Below are 16,028 nucleotides of genomic sequence, written 5' to 3' on the forward strand. Positions count from 1 at the left end.
AGAGAGTGAGCTGATGAGAATGAGAGAAAGAGAGAGTGAATGACAGTATGGGCCTTGTGCTACACCCTGCACAAGATGCATCGTGATGATGCTCATTGCTATCTTACACCCTGCCTACACTCTATTTTTACATCTTCAACCTGCGTCAAATAAATAGCACTAGTGCTTTTGAATATATCAGGTACATTTCTGGCATATTGCTTGTATCTTGGCAACGCAAAACACAGGTGCACCCCTGAATGAATACAACCTAGACAGAAGTCAACAGTCAGAGGCTCATTGCTATCTTGTCAACATAGCACCACAGCACCGGAGTGCACAAACCCAACTTTTACTTCAACAAAAAATAGAATACTAAATAAAAGAACATTGATGTTCTCGTATATGAACTGCTGGTGCATCTTCACAATGTTAACATCAGATCAATTTCCTCTGCAGAGAGCTTTTAAACACGTCCATGTAGCTGTGTCTTAAAATAGCAATCTGCCAAAGTCGGAGCTCACTTGGCTCTTAAAAGTGAATGGCAAGTGACACTCTGATTGGTTTTAAGTCTCGCTTGGTGTACTTTTCCCGACGTTATGATAGCGAAGACACAATGACACTTTCTAAATCAAACCGCACGTTGAGAGAGAGAGAGAGAGCAAGAGAGAGACAGAGAGACAGAGAGAGAGAGGGAGAGAGAGAGAGAGAGAGAGAGAGAGAGAGAGAGAACAACCAAAAGAGAGTAAAGTGAGAAAGAACAAAATATAAGAGGCATAAGAAAATAAACTCTGGTAATAAAGTAATACAATGAAAAGGGAAGAGAAATAAACAGAAAAAGAGCATAAGAGAGAGAGAGAAAGAGAGTGAAAGAGAAGGAAAGAGAGAGAGAGTAAAAAAGAGACCTCCAGCTCTGTAACCCTGTAGAGAAGTTTCTGTTCTTGAAGATTTGTACGCCGAGTTTCTGCAGCTCGCCATGCTTTCAGCAGCCAAACCCACAACTGCTGCCCCATCTGCGCCGCTCACTCGGCTAATCAGCTCTCAGCCACGCTCGGCTCACCGAGGACCTTCAAACATCTGATCTCAGATCAGCTCCAGTGCCCAACACAACACTTCAGCAAAGCTGCACATTTACCTCCAATACAGGTGACCAGAAGTTTACTCCTGTTAAACTAGAGCTAAGAGGCTAAGATCGCTGAGAAAATTCTCAAAAATTAGCTTGTGTCTTTTGTGCTAGTAGCATCGTTGCATATTAGCTTGCAGTAGGATAGTTTATGTATTTTCATTAACTTAGTAAAGTTAGCATGTAAGCTTGTGTTTAGCACACTGAACAAAAGCCAAGATTCCATTACCTTCCATGTAAACTGCTCGGCTTCATTTAAGGCGTGTCAGTGTCTCTTTGCTCATGTGCGTGTGTTTTGGACGTGATGTGCAACAAACCAATCAGTGTGTCACTTGTCATTCTTTTTAAGAGCCAGGGCAAAACACTGCCATTATGAATCCCGGTCATGCAGCTTGCCATCAGCTGCCAGAGCCCTGAAAGCAAAATTGAGAGCATAGCTCTCTCTCTGGGTGGGTAGATGGCAGGTGCTCTTTTCCATTATCACTCCTAGGGTGATGTTAATTAGCACAAGGCATCTGTGAGCTGATGTATCAGAACCGAGTCGCTGCACTTTCCTCAGAGTGATTCTCCGAGTGATGCTACTCTGTAATGCTACTTGAGCAGCAGTTAGAAAAGAGGCAGAGTCTTACTGTATCAGAGTATCGGAGGAGGCATGTGCTAGTCTTCACTCTCCTTGTGTTGAGGCATCACCAGTTCTCAGGGATATACAACTGAGTAGCAGCTAAATGTGTGGGATAACTGACCTAGCTAAATTGGGAAAAAAAAAAGCTAGAAATAAAAAAAAAAGAGCCAGGTGTGCTCTGACTTTGGCAGATTGCTATTTTAACAGCGCAGCTACCTGAATGTGTTCGATTCACTGTGTATCAATCAACTTCTGTCTGGGTTGTATTCAGTCATTGGAGCACCTGTGTTTTCCATTGCCAAGATAGCAATTAGCCATAAATTTACCTAAACTTACCTCATATTTAGACCATCCTACTCATCATTGTAGATGTATTTACAAGCAGGTGGAAAAAGTGAAAATAGACTGTTGGTGGTGTTTAAGATGTTAATAAGCATTACGATGCACCTTACCATTGATAAATGGTATTATCATTATTTTGCCAACCTCTAGTGTGACATCATTCCCAGCTAGGCCTGTCACGATAATTTTTTTTTTTTTTTTGCGAACAATATTTTGTCCCAGAAATTATTGCGATAAACGATATTGTTGGTGCTTTGTCACTAATTCGGCGCCAATAAAATAACAATATCATAACAAAGGAATTAACCCTTTGAAAGACAATAAACTTTCCATTCCTGTTCACACACCTAGACACATTTTGGAACCTGAAAAGTTCTGAAAAGACTGAACCAAAGAAGTATATACACATTGTGATGTACGGAGGCAGGGTAACCGTGGGTCTGTCCCAGCTGGCACGCATTGAACCAGCATTAAGACCCTGCCTCAGGCTTCAATCAAGAGATACGCTGACGGTGAGAGGAAGGCTGAGGCAACATGAACCTAAGGGACAAAAAAATCTAACATTCGATGTAAATGGAACCCAGAACTAGGAAATAAACTTCTGAAACCAAGCATGACTTTACAGTTTGACTGCATTAGTTGTAAGAGCATTAGATTAAAAATGCAGAACTTGACTCTAGAAAAAGAAGGGGCAGCTGAAGGTCCAGATTGCGGGGGCAGTACCTGAACAGACCCCTGGGCCGTGACTGGGGGGGAGGGTTCTTCTCCTCCTTTTTTAAACGCAGGGACAACAGTGAACAGTGGCGTGATTAATTTCCTTCACGTCTGCTGGTGGAAATGGCATGAAGTAGAGCCTATTTCACAGGCCGCTGGCGGCAGCAGGGGCTAATGGCAAAGCTTAGCTGTTTACTCGCTCTCAATTAAACACTTCAGAAAGGCCTCAGACTGACTGACACTCGCTGCCAAGCGGGGGGATTACGGAGGAGGGGAGGGGAGGGGCTTATTCACGAAGAGAAAGATTGAGAATTAGAGATAAAAAAACTAAAAATACTGAAATGTACAGTATAAACACACTTCATCCTTCCATCCATCCACTTTATTAGAGATACTTTAACAACATTTACCCTGTCTTACACTTACAGTACTATCTTGTGCTTTCACTCACTGGCCACTTTACAAGAAACACCTAGTCCTCAATATATTGTGCTTCCACTGACTGGCCACTTTATTGGAAACACCAACCAACTACAAGGTGCTAACTTGTGCTTCCACACACTGGCCGCTTTATTAGAAACACCTGCTACTCAAAATCTTGTGCTTTCACTTAATGGCCACTTTATTAGAAACACCTACTACTTACTATCTTGTGCTTTTACTCACTGGCCACTTTATTAGAAACACATACTACTATAATCTTGTGCTTATTCCACTCACTGACCACTTTATTAGAAACACCACCTATTACTATCTTGTAATTTTTCCACTCATTGGCCACTTTATTAGAAACACCTACTACTTACTATCTTGTGCTTCCACTCACTGGCCACTTTATTAGAAACGCCTCCTACTACTATTTTGTGCTTTTAATAAATGCCCACTTTATTAGAAACACCGACTACTATTGTGTGCTTCCACTTACTGGCCACTTTATTAGAAACACCTTCAACAATCCAGTGCTTATGCCAGTTTATTAGAAACACCTATGCTTCTACAGAATGGCCACTTTATTAGAAACACCTTCAACTATCCAGAGCTTATTCCAGTTTATTAGAAACACCTATGCTTTTACTCAATGGCCACATTATTAGGAACACCTACTACTTACTATCTTGTGCTTTCACTCACTGGCCACTTTATTAGAAACACCACCTACTATCCTGTGCTTATTTTACTTTATTAGAAACACCTATGAAACACCTATAGTTTATGGTGTTTCCACTTTATTAGAAACACCATAAACTATCCTGTGCTTATTTTACTTTATTAGAAACACCTATGCTTCTACTCAATGGCCAGATTATTATTACTACTTAATATCTTGTGCTTCCAATCACTGGCCACTTTATCAGAAATACCTACTACTTACTATTGTGTGCTTCTACTCACTGGTCACTTTATTAGAAACACCACCTACTACTATCTTGTCCTTTCCCTCACAGGAAACAGTGTTATGTATATAATAAAGTGGTCTGTAAGAGAAAGTATGTCTTTGTTAAGAAAGTATGAAAGTAGTGTGATGAAGCTCAGATCACACTGCAGTTTGATTGTGAGCGGGAGTGAACCGCCCCCGACGGCGTGCGTGTGCCCCGTATCATTCCTCTCACTCTGGCGGCGGGACGTGTTTATCGGCAGCGCTCTCCAACAGCTGACTCACCGTTGCGTCTCCACATCCCGCTCGTGCCGTTTAAAGAGTACAGGCCATTTAGATGGGGCTGTCACATAAGAGCGCCGCTGTGCAGAATTTGTTTTCCCCTGTTTCCAATCAGTCCGCGCAGCAGGACTCCGACTCCGGAGAACACAGAGGAGCGACGACGCCATCTGTCATCAGCTGGCGCTGAATCAGGCTTAACCTGACTTGATAAAAATACATGAAACCGATCCTAATGAAGGTGAGGGATGAGCTACAATCAACACATCCATTTATCAGGTCCTGCAGGGTTTCTGAGATAACACTGACGAAAATAAGCAAAACATGTTAACAATGTTAACATACTGAACATTAGTGATGGAGGTATAGCCAAAATTTATATCAAAATATTTTATTCAATTGCAAATAATGCAATATAATTTCGATAATTCTAGAAACCCAGATATGGACTTGAACCCAGGACCCCAGCGCTGGAAGGCAATCAACTAAGCCACTGTGCCGCCCAATGCATTTTATGCATTGCCAATAGCATCGAGTCTGAGCCAAGACTGAGAAAATGCTAAAATCAGATTAACATTTTCTTAAATATAAATATAAATATAAAGTTTATGAAACAGTTTCTCTGATTTTGCTATTTATGGGTAAATGTTTGAGTAAAATGAGCATTCTTGTTTTATTCTATAAACTACAGACAACATTTCTTCCATACCCCCCCCCCCCGCCCCCCCCCCCCAAAAAAAAAAAATATTGTCATTTACAGCATTTATATGCAGAAAATGAAAAAATGTCTGAAATAAGAAAAAAAGTTCATATTCATAAAGTTTTAAGAGTTTAAGAAATTAATATTTGGTGGAATACCTTGGTTTTTAATCACAGTTTTCCTGCATCTTGGCATCATGTTATCCTCCTCCAGTCTTACACACTGCTTTTGGGTAACTTTCAAGCAGTTCAACTTAATGTGATGGGTTATGATCATCTATCTTCCTCTTGATTATATTCCAGGTTTTTAATTTGGCTAAATCAAAGAAACTCAAAATCAAAGAAAATTGTTTTTAAGTGGTCTCTCATTTTTTTCCTTAGAATCCCCACATTTTCACTTTTACACATTGGCCAGTTTATTAGAAACACCAGCCTTTTACTTCCAGACAATGGTCACTGCATTAGAACCCCCACATTTCCACTTCGAGGCATTGGCCAGTTTATTAGAAACACCAACCTTCTACTTCCACTCAAAGACCACTATATATATATATATATATATATATATATATATATATATATATATATATATATATATTTCCACTTGTACCCATTGGCCAGTTTATTAGAAACACCAGCCTTATATTTTCAGACAATAACCACTTCATTAGAAACCCCACATTTCAACCTCTATCCTTTGGCCAGTTTATTAGAAACACCAACCTTCTACTTCCACCCAACGACCACTATATTAAAAAAAAAAAACATATTTCCACTTGTACCCATTGGCCAGTTTATTAGAAACACCAGCCTTTTACTTCCAGACAATGGTCACTTCATTAGAACTCCCACATTTCCACTTCGAGGCATTGGCCAGTTTATTAGAAACACCAGCCTTTTAGTCCCAGACAATGGTCACTTCATTAGAAATCCCACATTTCCACTTCTACCTTTTGGCCAGTTTATTAGAAACACCAACCTTATAGTTCCAGACAATTAATAGTAAAAACACGTTTTTTTTTTTTTTTTTTACCATGGTAATTTGGGCATCAGTTGAATTTTGCAGAGTTAATCCTAACACAGACCCCCAAAGACCCCAAATCAGCTCTTTTTCCAGCTCTTAACACAGTTCATCAAAACGGTCGATGGTGTTTTTAGCTCTTGAAGTCCTGACTGATGTTCCAGAGCACTCGGAATTAAAGCTGGTGGGGGGTTGGAGTAGATTAGGGTTTTCTGTTCTGTAGTATTTGATTGCTTCATGCCTCCATTGATCAGCATAGTGTATCTGTGCCAACCACACACACCACACAACACCTGATTCTGCTAATTAGGCTGCTTTGTTCGTTAAGAAGGAGAGCTCATTAGAGATAGGAGGTCTGGAGAGGGGTCAGGACAAATACCTGTTGAGCAGCAGCCGCTACGTTGTCAACTCCGCTTGGCTTTTATTCCAGTTCTCCTAGCAACCGCATGCTAATCATCTGCGTAAAACATCCATGCAAATCCCTTCCTGCCACCCTGAGTATGCAGTTCAGTTTAACAGATGCTACGCTCACATTTACTGCAAAACATAAAGGGATGCCATGGTGCCAACTGTGAAATAATAGTTGCTAAAAGACGCTACATGCTAGCTGTGAAAACCTGACAGCAAACACTAGTATATATGTATCATATTTATATTTCAAGTATTTATATGTGAAGTGTATATTTCAATAGGTCTATATTCTATTCAAAACATGAGTGAAATTCTTTACAAAAAAAAAAATCACTCTCACATAAAGATAAAGATCTCACCAGCTCCATTCGTGCCAGTTTCAGTCCAATTCAGAATGAGCCATTTAAGGGCTCTGACACCAGATTATAAGGATTATTATTTTCTGCGCTTTCGTTTATTTACAGTAAGCTTAGATTCGCAAATTTCCACTAATGCCACGTGACAGCGCTATACTGAGAAACCCTATTAGCTAGCAGTTCATCCCAGCTTGTTTTAACACAGAAAACATGCAGCCTACAGTCCAATATACTTGCCTCTGAACGGCGAAAGAGCTAGCGTTAATGCTAATGCTGCTCCAGCAGTGCTAGCCGGAGTTAACAGCAGGCTACAGTCCGATAATACTCACCTCTGAGCTGCAAAAGAACTGGCACTTAGAGTGGTTAGTGGCTAATGCTAATACTGCTCCAGCCTTGGTATTGGAAAACTAAACTGAAACTTCTGTATAACGTTGTACTTCAACGGAGTGGCTTTACTGCTCTTAACAACAAACTGACCGCTAAAATCCATACATAAAGCACACCGGATTGTAAGGCGCACTGACAATATTTGGGAAAATGTAAGGATTTTATTTGTGCCTTGGTAAATACGGTACTTACATCTCCCTTACTGTGATTTGCCACCTACAGTAGGTATAGATCCCACAGTAGGTATAGATCCCACCCTCAGACAAAGTCTGCTGGCTAATCCTGCTGTGTTCTGTCTGAAGCAGAACTTGTCTATGTAAAGTTAGACAAGACAGAAGCTCTCAATCGGTTGCTACACAATTTGTGTTGTGTTGGTCATCCTTTAGTCTTTCATTAATGTCCACAGGATGATTTTCCCAGACTATTCTTATTCCAGCAGGTGTTTAAAAACTTCAGCAGCACTGCTGCATCGGATTCACTTGTACCAGCAAAAAACACAACCGCCATGTCAATGTAACTGCACTCCTCAGCTGATTCTGACCTAAATACACTGAATTTAAATTCTAAGGGGCTCTTTCCCAGACAGAGACTAAGTCTAGTCTTGGACTACACAGCATTTTGAATGGAGATTTTCCATTAAACAGAAACTACAGTTTATGACTATCCATAATCCGGGTCTGGAACATTTTGGAGAATTTGTATTTGCTCCAAAAGGCTGCAAAATCTAACATTTTCCACTACAAAAGGATGTCTGGTACTTTTTCAAATGCAGATGCTCGATTAAACAGACATACTTCCTGTAACCTTTTTGCTTTTCAGCATTCCCAGGCTAAACTATCTCCAAACAAACAACTTCTTCTTAAGTTATTCAATTACTCAGAGATCAGGGCTTGTCTCTGAAAAAAAAATATATATATATATGGAATGCAGCTTGGTGATGTGTCTCATGGTGTTACTTTATGTTGGGTTTATGATCCGGTGCAAGCTGTGGACTGGAATCTGATTCGGTAGGTTGATGACCTCAGATATAGGATTAGAGTGAACCCATCTCTATGAATGAGTCCCATAGAGAAAGACTACTCTGGGAAACTTACAGGATGTCAAGGATTATCCTTGGTGCTTTGGTACCTTGGTGTCTGAAAACTCTCTCAGGAAACTTCTTGTAGGTCTTGGGACCCCAGAGATCCGGGAGCGACTTTCCACTGGTTTCCAATGGTTCAATTGGGGCTGATCAAGAAATTGCTCATTTCCAAGAGGCTCTAAGCTAAAGTTAATGCAGAAAATGCAGCACCTTTTCCATAGACGCTGTGGTCGATCACTAGCTAATCCATGAACCGCTAATTTTCCAAATCATCAGTAGCTGAAATCTGCTCTGAGCTCTCGCCTGACACACTTTACAGAGCACAAACGCACTGTATCTAGGCCTCATTTACATGATCTTGGCATACTCATGCTCGTACTCGTATTCAAGCAGCTCTACTCTACTGCGGCGCTCTGCAAGAAGTGAATGGAAAACAATGACAACCTGACAAAGAAACTAAAAAACAGGTCTTCAAAATGACCTGCGTAGATTCTCCGCATCCTCTGCATCCTAGCCACCGGTTTATTTATTTTAAAGGAGGACAGTATGAAGCCCCTGGACGGAAGGAACTGGCACGCAATGCCACTTCATCTTCTTCTTCTTTTTTTTACGTGGCTTCATCTGCAAACTCAGAATTAATTAATTCCATCTGTCCTCCATCTAAAGTAGTTTACATATCGCATTTGATATGCGAGTGAAGCCCCGGAGAACCGAGGCAGAAAAAAAAAAGAGAGAGAGAGAGGCAGCTCCAGCTGACTGCCTTTAATTAGGGAGCATGCTGAACTGGATGAAGCTTATGTTAACTGATTTCCCCTCTTTAATCAGCCCTAGTCTCCTGTCATTCTTGCCGCGCACAATACCGCGCCACCCGGCTCCTCGAATTAATAAAACGCGGCCGCCGAAATATCAAAACGTCCTCCGACGGATGGCTCACGTGTCGAAAAAGACTTGCGAGATATTTGTTCTTAATTACCAGCGCTGCCTTGCGGAGAAGCCACCCTCCAGGACTCACAACGGCAAAGAAAATCCTCTGTCTAATCTTCAACTTTTACACAATAATCCTGATTTAGCTTTCAAGGCAGCACGGCGTGATCTCAACAAGGGTTGTATGTTCCCTTCTTTTCCCCTTTTTTTCATCGGGGGGGAAAAGAAAAAAGGAAAAAAAAATAAAGAGGAAAAAGAGAGCGAAAAGCGATAGACTGTAGAAATATAATGAAGTCGACTCAACCTGGAGTCAGCACTGAGGGGAAAAATATTGCTCGCTTAATATTCGGTTGTAACTGACTGAAGCTAGGCTATGGCAGATTGCTTGATGAGAGCCGGGAACGGCGGCGGGCGAACGGCGAGCGGTCAAGGCCAAACAAACCCGCAATCTGCTTCACTGCCCTGATGCCATGTGAAAGGCTGCCAGTTCCTTGACAAAGAACAAGACAAAAAGATACATGCCAGGCCATTACCTGACCTGGCAGAGTACGAGGCATATAGCGAAAGAGAGAGAGAGAGAGAGAGAGAGAGAGAGAGGGATGAAAGAGCAGAGAGAGAGAGAGCTCTGCAAACATGCTTTCCTTTCATTTGCCAGGGTCATGTCTGATTGTGCAGGGTAGCCCAGGGCTACGCACAGATCGCGCTCATTTCTAGGACAGCCTCAGTCATCTCAGTGTCAACAGTGTCTGCCAGCCAGGCTTCAGCTGAACCAAAACCAAACCAGGCCTCAGTCCAGCTGAAATCACCCTGGCATCTCAGTTGCAGCATCAATAAGATCTAACCCAAGCCCTGTCTGGAACCACTCCGAGCTGGACGATTTTCACATTAAAAAAAAAAAAAAAAAACAGGGACGAACAATCTGTTAACCACTAACGGCAAAAATACGATTACAAATACAAACCGCAAAAATAGCAATTCGACAATTCCTGGAATATAGATAATAGCTATATTATAAAGCTGCCCTTAACAGGCAGACATACTCGTCAATTTTCTGTCGAGCAATCTGTTAACCGCTAACGGCAAAAATACGATTATATGATTATGAAGACAAACCGCAGAAAAAGCAATTCCTCAATTCCTAGAAGAGCTAAAGGAAGAATATCGCTAAAGCTATATTAACCCCTTAACAGGCAGGCATGTTCTTCAATTTTCTGCCTTTGATATTATATGCTTTTATAATTTATATATCTTGAGAATCTCTATTCTATATTCAAGCATTACATATTACAAGAAAAAGTTTGTCTTATGTGACTCATAAAAACGCATAAAGGCATGTAATTTTAATTCTCTTAATTATTCATGGGTGTGTTTTTGGCGTAACATGAAATGTAGCGTGAATCAGTGTGTCAATTGCCATTCCCTTTAAGAGCCAGGCACGCTCTGACTTTGGAGGATTGCTATTTTAACGGCACAGCTCCCTGGAGTAAGTTGGGGATGCGCCTGTGTTGATAATTCATCAATGATTAATTCATTAACAAACGTCTCAATGTTGACGTCTGTCTAGGTTGTACTCAGTCAGTGGTGCACCTTTGTAGGGTTTTTCATTGCCAAGATAGCAATACACCAGAAATTGGTTAGTTGCCCTTTTTAGAAGCAACCAATCACAGCAGCATCCAATCATAGTCAGGGAGAGGTTTCAGAATAAACATAAACTCTGTGCACTTATATCTTTGGAGTTTTGGACCAATTGGATTCAGGGGGTGGTCTCAGAAGAAACATTTTGGTGATTTGGACCAATCACAGTTGCTGGGAGGTCTTGGAACAAATATATGTAGCAAACAAGGACACGATTAGAACTAATCATAGTTAGGGAGAGGTTTCAGGATAAACATGGTGGTGGTAGTTCTGTTCACTCTGCTTTTGTCCTTCTATCAGTGAGGTCTTACGACAATATCAGGGTAATAATTAGCACCAATTGCAGTCAGTGGGGAGGTCTTAAAACCAATACAGTGGTGATTAGAACCAATCACAGTCAAGGGTTTGGTCTAAAACCCTTGAATAAGAGGTACTGCAAGAGTGCTACCATAGTTAGCAACTAGCATAGCGCTAGAGCAAGAGCAAGTACAAATTCAGCAGGGATTGACCCAACACAAACAATCTGCTACCATAAATCATCCAACCTAGTAAAAATAGGTTCACAGCCACACTTCTTCGCTAGGCCTCCATAGCCTGGCTTTTTCAGGAGCATAAATACAGCTTCTGAACCGCCTTCTGTTTGGGCTTCAGAGTCTCCTCATCACCCATGTGCTAAACCAACAGCCATTTGATGCTCCCATAAACATTATCCATATTTCACCAACACCACCCTCACGAGGCCCACCGTCGACACAAGATTACACAAGATTACAAACATTAGCCTCGGCTAAAGGCTGTAATATACGAGTGAGATTCGGGCCCCGAGGTGATGGGAGCAGCAAGAGAGGAGAAAAAAAGTCATGATCACATACGTGAGGGGAAAGAAAGAGAGGGAAAAAAAGAAAGAAAGAAAGAAAGAAAGGAAATCACCTTGCAGCAAGGTGAGCCGCCAGCTTCGGCGATATCATTTAATCTTAATGGCAGACTCTGTGGTCGGCACTAATGCAGGCTGTAATCTAATTTGTTGATCTCGTGTCCCTTAACGTTGTCGATTAAAGATTGATGTGGCCCTGTCTGACACTGGCCAGCAGAGCGATACTGTGGAGCGTGTGTGTGGCCTGATTTCAGAGTATTCAGGACCTAATGCACACCTGATGAGATGCCTGAGCAGCTCGGAACGGCTTTCGCATATCAGGGCCTTGCTAACATCACATCGGCTACAAAGAAAAATGGGCAGCTAACTGCATTTTCCCTACGACAAATATAGCCCTGAAGCGTCTAGTCCAAAAATACAATTCAAGAGAACGATTCGAAATAAACAAGGTGGACACTACGACCAATTACAATAATATACAATAAACATGGTGGTGGTAGTTTTGCTCAGAGGTTTGTAGACTCTGCAATTACAACTCATCTGCAAGGTCTTAGAAGAGTAAGGGTCATGATTAGGACCAATCGCAGTCAGGGCGAGGTCTTACAGCAAGCAAGGTGAAGATAAGAAGAAGAAGCGAAATAGTGATTTGGGCCAATCACAGAGACAAAACAAAATAAGTCACAATTGGGGGTCTTAGAACAAAGTATGTGGTTATTAGCATTAATCACAATTAGGGGCAAGTCTCGAAATAAACAGGAAGGAGATATAGAGCCTCAGGGGGAGGGCCTTGGAATAGAATTGGTTAAATTCTAGTAATCCCAAAAGTAGGGTCATAATTAGGACCAACTGCAGTCAAAAGAAAGTCTTACAACAAGCAAGGTGGTGATAAGCACCCATCACAGTTAAGGGGTTGTCTCAGAAAGAAACAAATTCATTATTTGGGCCAATCACAGAAAAAGGGGAGGTCTTAGAACAAACAAGGACATGGCTAGAACCAACCACAGTCAAGAAGAGGTTTTAGAATAAACATGGTGGTCAGGTTGAGCTCTCAGAAGAAATAAACTGGTGATTTAGACCAATCACAGACAAGGGGTTGTCTCAGAAGAAACAATTTGGTGGTTTGGGCCAATCACAGACAAGGGGTTGTCTCAGAAGAAACAAACTCATGATTTGGACCAATCATAGAGAAGGGGTTGTCTCAGAAGAAAGAAATTGGTGATTTGGGCCAATCACAGTCAGCGAGAGGTCTTAAAACAAACAATGTGGTTATTAGCATCAATCACAGTTAGGGGCCAGTCTTGAAATAAACAGGGAAGTCATATAGAGCCTCAGGGGGAGGGCCTTTGAATAGGATTGGTTAAATTCTAGAATAAAGATGGTGGTGGTAGTTGTGTTTAGTGGTTTGTAGACCCTGCTATTACAACTCATCTCCAAGGTTTTAGAAAGGTCAGGGTCATAATTAGGATCAATTACAGTCCAAAAGAGGTCTTAAAACAAGTAAGGTGGTGATAAGCACCCATCACAGTTAAGGGGTTATCTCAGAAGAAACAAATTCATGATTTGGGCCAATCGCAGAAAAGAGGGAGGTTTTAGAATAAACATGGACATGACTAGAACCAACCATAGTCAAGGAGAGGTTTTAGAATAAACATGGTGGTCAGGTGGAGCTATCAGAAGAAACAAACTGGTGATTTGGACCAATCACAGACAAAGGGGTTGTGTCAGAAGAAAGAAATTGGTGATTTGGACCAATTACAGTCAGTGGGAGTTCTTAGAACAAAGTATGTGGTGATTGGCATTAATCACAGTTAGAGTGTAGTTTCGAAATAAACAGGGAAGTGATATATAGAGCATCAGGGGGAGGGCCTTGGAATAGGATTGGTAAAATTCTCGAATAAACATGGTGGTGGTAGTTTTGGTCAGTGTTGGTAGACTCTGCTTTTACAACTAATCTTCAAGGTCTTAGAAGAGTCAGGGTCATAATTACAGCCTTTTGTATTCAGGTGGAGGTCTTTAAACACCACATTAATACAAATGAGGTGGTGACCAATACTAATCACAGTCAGGGGGCAGTCTGAGGAGGAACAAATTGGTGATTTAGATCAATCACAGCCAGGGGGTGGTCTTAAAAATGAGCAAGTAGGTGATTAGGAACAGTTCTAATTAGCTGAAGGGTCTCAAGGTCATGATTGGAACCAAATGCAGCAAAGGGACGCATCGGAATAAACATGGTGGTGGTAGTTATGTTTAGCGTCTTATGCAACCCGCTTTTACAACTACTTATTGGAGGTTTCAGAAGAAACATGTTCATGATTAGACTAATTATAGTCTGTAGAATGTCTCAAGGTCATGATTAAAACCAAATGCAGCAAAGGGAACCCTCAGAATAAACATGGTGGTGGTAGTTCTGTTTGGCGGGTTGTGTATCCAGCTATTACAACTACTCAGGGAAGGTCTAAAAAAACAAACGTGATTATGATTAGAATCAGATGCAGTCAGTTCTTAAAAAAACAAAAAAAAAAAAAACAAACAAAAACAATGTGTTGATTAGCACCAATCACAGTTAAGGGGGCATTTTGGAATAAAAAGTGAGACACTTCAGGTGATAAGAGCTTTAGGGCAATACATCAGCAATCCCAGTCAAAGGCTGGTTTTAAAATAAATAAACAAGGATATTTAACAAGGTCATGATTAGAAACAGTCACAGTCGAAACAAGGAAATAAACATGGTGGCGGTAGTTACGTTTAATGTCTGTTGCACACTCATATTAAGGCTAATTATGATCATTGGCCAATCAGAACAAATGAGGGGCAGGGGTGTGATTGGATATGTATTTAATTGCCCACAAATTAGGCGCTTATTAATGTCTTATTATTAGCTTGACAAAGCCTTAATTAGACATTTATAAATGATTTATTCACTACTAATAAGGCTTTATTCTGTGCTATAAGTGTTATTGGTGCTTAAATAGTGGTCTGTTATGTGCAAATGATTAATAATGGCTTTATTAGTTCCTAAAGTGCACAATAAATGATAGCCTCTGTTAAGCAGATTATTAAGCATTAACTATTAGCTAATTCTACATGTTATTAGTGTTATTATAATTGGCAGCAGTTTGATCTATGTGAGTTTGGCATGGTTGTGGCTGTGCTGGAGTTTATAAGTTTATAAGGAGTTAATAAGGGCTTAATAATCACTAATAGACTAAGATGTGCACCATATTCTAAAGTGAGGTTCTGTGTATCACTAATTAGACACTAAAAGGCACAAAATAAACATTTTATAAGTCAATCTCTACCACAATTTAGCTAAAATGAGCTTAATAAGTCACTATTACACCAAGATGTGCACCATATTCTAAAGTGAGGTTCTGTTTATCACTAATTAGACACTAAAACGAGCTGAATAAATATTTAATCAATCACAGACCCCTAATTAAGCACTAATAACACTTACAAAGAATAAAGCTTAATAAGTAAATAAATCAGTTACAAATGTCTAATTAAGGCTTTATTAAGCAAATGATAAGACACTAATAAGAGCCTAATTTGTGTTCCTTAAAATAAAGTGTTACCCTTAAGTACAGTATTTCATCACTATTATGGCTTCTAAAATCTTATTTTGAACCAGAGGTGGATTGAATGATGAAGATGGGTCTGTATTTTTGTGTGTGAAGAAATGCATTGAATATCCGCTTAATGCTTAACTTTACAGCTTAATTAACACACTTCAGATTATGTTAACGACTTTGAGAGTGCTATATAGCACTGTTTAGAACACACTGAAACTTACAAAACTGTCTTTTTAAATTAAATTAAAAGAAACCTGGGGCAGTTTTATGCTTTTTTTTTTTTTGCCTACATACTGTAATTTTACTAAATCCTGAGGTTCGAACCACGGTTTAAATGAAACCTATGGCCAAACCATAGGCCATAAGAACCGTGGTGGTAGTTCCATTTAGTGTCTGGTTCACCTTGTATACAGTTGAACCCAGAAGGAATTCTGACACCATGCTTTTGAGTTGGAATCATTGTTTGCAAGTGAAGGAAAGAGTTTAAAAGCAAGCTGTTGAAAAAAAAGATGGAAAAACTGATGGAAGGAGTGACCTAACCAGAGACTGTAAAAAAGATGGACGCTGTGTCGCCGTTCCCATTCATTCAATGAAAATGAAGCCAAATCTTCCGCCATGTTGGCAATTCTGAAAC

General features: G+C 40.5%; 1 protein-coding gene across 3 annotated transcripts in view; it reads right to left on the reverse strand.

The window, feature by feature from the left end:
* LOC103041663 (limbic system associated membrane protein) overlaps positions 1 to 16,028 on the reverse strand; it is a 1,356,419-nt gene that overhangs the window by 226,832 nt on the left and 1,113,559 nt on the right. The window lies entirely within an intron of this gene.

The sequence above is a fragment of the Astyanax mexicanus genome, chromosome 18, assembly GCF_023375975.1.
Source record: "Astyanax mexicanus isolate ESR-SI-001 chromosome 18, AstMex3_surface, whole genome shotgun sequence".
In the NCBI taxonomy this organism is placed as follows: Eukaryota; Metazoa; Chordata; class Actinopteri; order Characiformes; family Acestrorhamphidae; genus Astyanax; species Astyanax mexicanus.